We start from the raw sequence: 6,000 nt of genomic DNA, 5'->3' as shown, positions 1-6,000 counted from the left end.
AGCGAAGAGACAATTTCGAATGAGGTTGGAGGCGATGTTGGATGTACAACAACTCTGTCAGGGTCTGCAAGACATTACTTCCTACAAAGCAAAACCCAGTAGTATGAATGGCAGTGATGCTTCACTACCAGATGAACTCAACGCCTTCTATGCACGCTTTGAAAGGGAGAACACAACTACAGCTGTGAAGATCCCTGCTGCACCTGATGACCCTGTGATCTTTGTTTCAGAGGCCGATGTTAGGCTGTCTTTAAAGAGGGTGAACCCTCGCAAGGTGGAAGGACCCGATGGGTTACCTGGTAAGGTTCTAAAAATCTGTACCAACCAACTAGCAGGAGTACTCAAGGACATTTTCAACCTCTCACTGCTACGGGTGGAAGTTCCCACTTGCTTCAAAAAGACAACAGTTATACTAGTGCATAAGAATAATAATGTGAGCTGCCCAGTAGCACTCACATCGACAGTGATGAAACGCTTTGAAAGGTTGGTCATGACTAGACTGAACTCCTGCCTCAGCAAAGAGCTGGACCCATTGCAATTTGCCTGTCGCCACAATAGATCACTGGTAGATGCAATCTCAATGGCTCTCCACATTGCTTTAGACCAGCTGGACAAAACAAACACCTACTTCAGGATGCTGTTCATTGCCTATAGCTCAGCATTTAACACCATCATTCCCACAATCCTGATTGAGAAGTTGCAGAACCTGGGCCTCTGTACCCCCCTCTGCAATTGGATCCCCGACTTTCTAACTGGAAAACCACAATCTGTGTGGATTGGTGATAACACATCCTCCTCACTAACGATCAACACTGGTGCACCTCGGGGGTGCGTGCTTAGCCCACTGATCTACTCTCTCTATACAAATGACTGTGTGGCTAGGCATAGCTCAAATACCATCTATAAAGTTGCTGATGATACAACCATTGTTGGTAGAATCTCAGATGGAGACGAGCAGGCATACAGGAGAGAGATATACCAACTGGTGGAGTGGTGCCGCAGCAACAACCTGGCACTCAATGTCAGTAAAATGAAAGAGCTGATTGTGGATTTCAGGAAGGGTAAGATGAAGGAACACATACCAATCCTCATAGAGGGATCAGAAGTGGAGCGAGTGAGCAGTTTCAAGTTCCTGGGTGTCAAGATCTCAGAGGATCTAACCTGGTCCCAACATATCAATGTAGTTATAAAGAAGGCAAGACAGTGACTATACTTCATTCAGAGTTTGAAGAGATTTGGTATGTCAACAAGTACACTCAAAAAATTCTATAGATATACTGTGGAGAGTATTCTGACAGGCTGCATCACTGTCTGGTATGGAGGGGGGGGCTACTTCACAGGACTGAAAGAAGCTGCAGAGGGTCATAAATTTAGTCAGGTCATCTTGGGTACTAGCCTACAAAGTACTCAAGACATCTTCAAGGAGCGGTGTCTCAGAAAGGCAGTGTCCATTATTAAGGACCCCCAGCACCCAGGGCATGCCCTTTTCTCACTGTTACCATCAGGTAGGAGATACAGAAGCCTGAAGGCACACACTCAGTGATCCAGGAACAGCTTCTTCCCCTCTGCCATTCGATTCCTAAATGGACATTGAACCCTTGAACACTACCTCACCTTTTAATATATACTAATTCTGTTTTTTGCACAATTTTTAATGTATTCAATATACATATACAGTAATTGATTACTTATTTATTATTATTATTATTATTATTATATTATTCTTTCTCTCTCTCTGCTATATTATGTGTTGCATTGAACTGCTGCTGCTAAGTTAACAAATCTCATGACACACGCCGGTGATAATAAACCTGATTCTGATTCTGAGGTAATAGGAGTCAAGCCCTGTCACAACTGTCAAGCATCCTTCCTTAATTCAATTTTAGCCCAAACTGTGTTGGTTGTGGATGCAAAAATGACACATTTCATTGTATCAAGCAACACACACAAAATGCTGGTGGAACGCAGCAGGCCAGGCAGCATCTATAGGAAGAACTGTCGATGTTTCGGGCCGAGACCCTTTGTCAGGACTAACTGAAAGAAGAGGTAGTAAGAGATTTGAAAGTGGGAGGGGGAGGGGGGAGATCCGAAATGATAGGAGAAGATCGGAGGGGGAGGGATGAATCTAAGAGCTGGAAAGTTGATACGCAGCTGGAGAAGGGAAAGGATCATAGGGCAGGAGGCCTAGGGAGAAAGAAAGGGGCAGGGGAGCACCAGAGGGAGATGGAGAGTAGGCAAGGAGTGATTGTGAGAGGGACAGAGAAAGATAAAAAAGGGAAAAAATAATAAACAAATAAATACATAAATAAATAGATAAATAAACAAACAGATAAATAAATAAATAAATAAACAAACAAACAAACAAATAAATAAATGAATAGATAGATAGATAAATAAGGCATGGGGTAAGAAGGAGGGGCATTAACGGAAGTTAGAAAAATCAATGTTCATAGAGGCTACCCAGAAAGAATATAAAGTGTTGTTCCTCCAACCTGAGGTTGGATTCATTTTGATAGTAGAGGAGGCCATGGATAGACATATCAGAATGGGAATGGGACGTGGAATTAAAATGTGTGGCCACTGGGAGATCCTGCTTTCTCTGGTAGACCGAGCGTAGGTGTTCAACGATACGGTCTCCCAATCTGCGTCGGGTCTCACCAATATATAAAAGGCCACACCGGGAGCACCGGACACAGTATTCCACACCAGCCGACTCACAGGTGAAGTGTCGCCTCACCTGGAAGGACTGTCTGGGATCCTGAATGGTGGTGAGGGAGGAAGTGTAAGGGCAGGTGTAGTACTTGTTCCGTTTACAAGGATAAGTACCAGGAGGGAGATCGATGGGAAGGGATGGGGGGAACGAATGGACAACGGAGTCGCGTAGGGAGAGATCCCTGCGGAAAGCAGAAAGAGGGGGAGGGAAAGATGTGCTTTCTGGTGGGATCCCACTGGAGGTGGCTGAAGTTACATTTATCAGCATTTTGTGTGTGTTTCTTGAATTTCCAGCATCTGCAGATTTCCTCGTGTTTACATTTCATTGTATGTTTTGATGTACATGTGACAAATAAAGCTTGTCTTTAAAGATCTTCAATAAAGCCCATCTTTATTCACAAAATTTGGAAACCATTGACCAAGCTGGAAAATATCAGATATTTTGTGCAAAACTACCAGAGCTGACATATTTTAGCCAACGAAGATTAGAACTCTTGCTGGAACACTTGCCTGCGATCAATTTATCTATCTTCCTATGTATTTATTTATTTACTGAGATGCAGTGTGGAATAGGCCCTTCGAGCCACAACAGTCATCAATCTCCGAATTTAATCCTAGCCTAATCACAGGATATTTCACAATGACCAATTAATGTATTCCTCCCTTTGGACTGCGAGAGGAAAGCAGAGTGCCCGGAGGAAACCCACATAGTCACGGGGAGAATGTATACATTCCTTACAGGCAGCGGCAGGATTCCTGGTTATGTTCCATGAGCACGCTCTGAATGCAAAATATCTTGGAGACCCCCAGCTCTGATTCCCGCGAATCAGCTTACTTCTTCTCAGAAAAGTGTCATGAACACATTTATTTGACGGACAAGAGCAAAGGTGAGGAAGAACAGTAAAAATCTGAAAGATTCCACATTAATTATGTTACATGTTTTTAATTGTTTTAATAGATTGAAGTTTTCTTTTTTTAAATATTAATAATAACAAATTTTAATTGTAAACTGTATTATGGACTGTTTTTGTATGTGTCAGATACTCACAACCATTAAGTTTTGTGAGAATGCAGACCTGGGGTGCTGGCTTTGTTAGCTATTGAAATTCGTAGTGGTAAGTGCACTACATAGTAAGGTTAGTGCATTGCGCTTTGCCTCCAAAATTCATTGTATCGGTTTCAATGAAATTGCTTCCAGAGACAGAAATCAATGTACTCATGCTGCAATAGAATACAATTAGTGCCACCAAGCAGGATGAATTCCTCAACATATATTCTTGATTTCACCATTTTGCAACTGTATCTTCTAAATTGAACGTAACCTTTGAAAATCTTTAAATTGCTGTGACAACTTGGCTTATAAAAATACAAGGTTATCTGTGCAATACAAAGCCTGCCTCTACTTCATTTCCTTACACAACCACATAATTACAATACAAATAATCTGAGTGAGAAAATTTGATTGAGCGACATGACAAGATACACAAGAACTTTCCTCAAAAGTAAGCTCTTTTCGATGAATTATAATCATGCAAGGATTAACAACCTAGACCTTATTAACCCCTGTATTTTATCAGTGCATACGATTAATTACACAGTGAGAAATTAATTAAGAAGGATAACTTAATTTTTGCTAACACTCTCAAATACTGAATGTTGGACTTTTCAAAGGTCTCCTTTTACATAGTAAAGAAATGACTGAAGGATGAATTTGATAATATGTTTATACCCATAACCCTTAATTAACTATATGATAGAAATAAGCAAGTTTACCTCTGGGATAGATAAACCAAAACTTTCAGTGCTGTGATCAGCAGTTCTAATTGCTTTATCTCTATAATAGTAAGAGTGAGTTTCAAGATAAAACACAATGCTGAAATTTAAAAAAAGCTATGATTAATTATTGCCCAGCTTAATTCCTGAGAAATAAGTCAGATATGACTATTTACTGCGTGATAATAAGTAACACAAAGAAAGCTGATCTACAAAATCCACTGTCATTGACAATTAAGAGGTCATTGCTCAATACTTCCATTTACTTACTTTTTAAACAAATTAGAATTTATGTCTATGTAATTCAGGAATTTAATTATGGTCCTTCTGTGCTGTATGATCTTCTATGACTATTACCAAACTTTGACAAATATCTATAGATGCACCGTGGAGAGTATCCTGACTGGTTGTATCTCAGCCTGGTATGGAAACACCAATGCCCAGGAATGGAGATGTCTACAGAAAGTGATGGATACAACCCAGTCCATCATGGGCAAAGCCCTTCCCATCATTGACCAAATCTACAAGAATCACTGCCACAAGAAAGCAACATCCATCATCAAGGACCTTCACCATCCCAGTCATGTTCTCTTCTCACTATTTCTATTAGGCAGGAGGAACAGGACCTTAGGTCCCACACCACAAGGTTCAGGAACAGTTATTACCCTTCAGCCAACAGGCTCCTGAACTAGCATGCATAACTTCACTCACCACAACTCTGAACTGATTCTACAATGTACAGATTCATTCGCAATGGCTCTTTACAACTTGTTCTCAGTATATTTTATTTGCACAATTGTCTTCTTTTGCACATTAGTTGTTTGCTAGTCTTCATGTATACCTTTTCATAAATGCTATTGCATTTCTTTAGTTCCCTGTAAATGACTCAAAGAAGATAAATCTCAAGGTAACTATACGTATTTAAAGGGATATGAATAGTGCTGATACAAATGCAAATATTGCTTTCTGTAGATGTTCAGAAGTCAAATGAGGATTGGATATTGTTCTGGGTGGCCTACTGCCCCACAGCTGACAGTTCAGAAGGCAAAGCAATAAATAATAAAGCAGACCTTGTAATAAATTTCTTTGCTCAGTTAAGTAGTTATCCTGCAATTAAGCTTTATGCATTATTTATCAGAAGGATTTAACCACCTTGGGGAATATAATGCAGAATTAATTATAAAAGAGATCTGACATATATTTCCAAGGAGGAAAAATTGGAAATCATGTGTGATTTATAGAAGACCTTGGAAAGACAGCAAAGCGTATTGTGTACATTTCAATTCTCTGTTGCAATTTAAAAAGCGCCTAGAAATGGATTGTGTAGTGCTAACAATTTGAGTAATAAGAAACTTGGTTTAATTAAAGATGCGTAATCTGCAAAAGAACATTGTGGGCATGCTGTGAGTCACACATGGTGTCTGATTTTCCATCCAGGTCCTCTATGTATCCAGCACACTAACACACAGAGGAGCCGTGTGCAGTGACCCCACTCGGTCCATGCCTGTGATCTGG

The sequence above is a fragment of the Hypanus sabinus genome, chromosome X1 (genome assembly GCF_030144855.1).
Source record: "Hypanus sabinus isolate sHypSab1 chromosome X1, sHypSab1.hap1, whole genome shotgun sequence".
Lineage (NCBI taxonomy): Eukaryota > Metazoa > Chordata > Chondrichthyes > Myliobatiformes > Dasyatidae > Hypanus > Hypanus sabinus.
The sequence above is the reverse complement of the archived record's forward strand: the minus strand, read 5'-3'. Positions refer to the sequence as shown.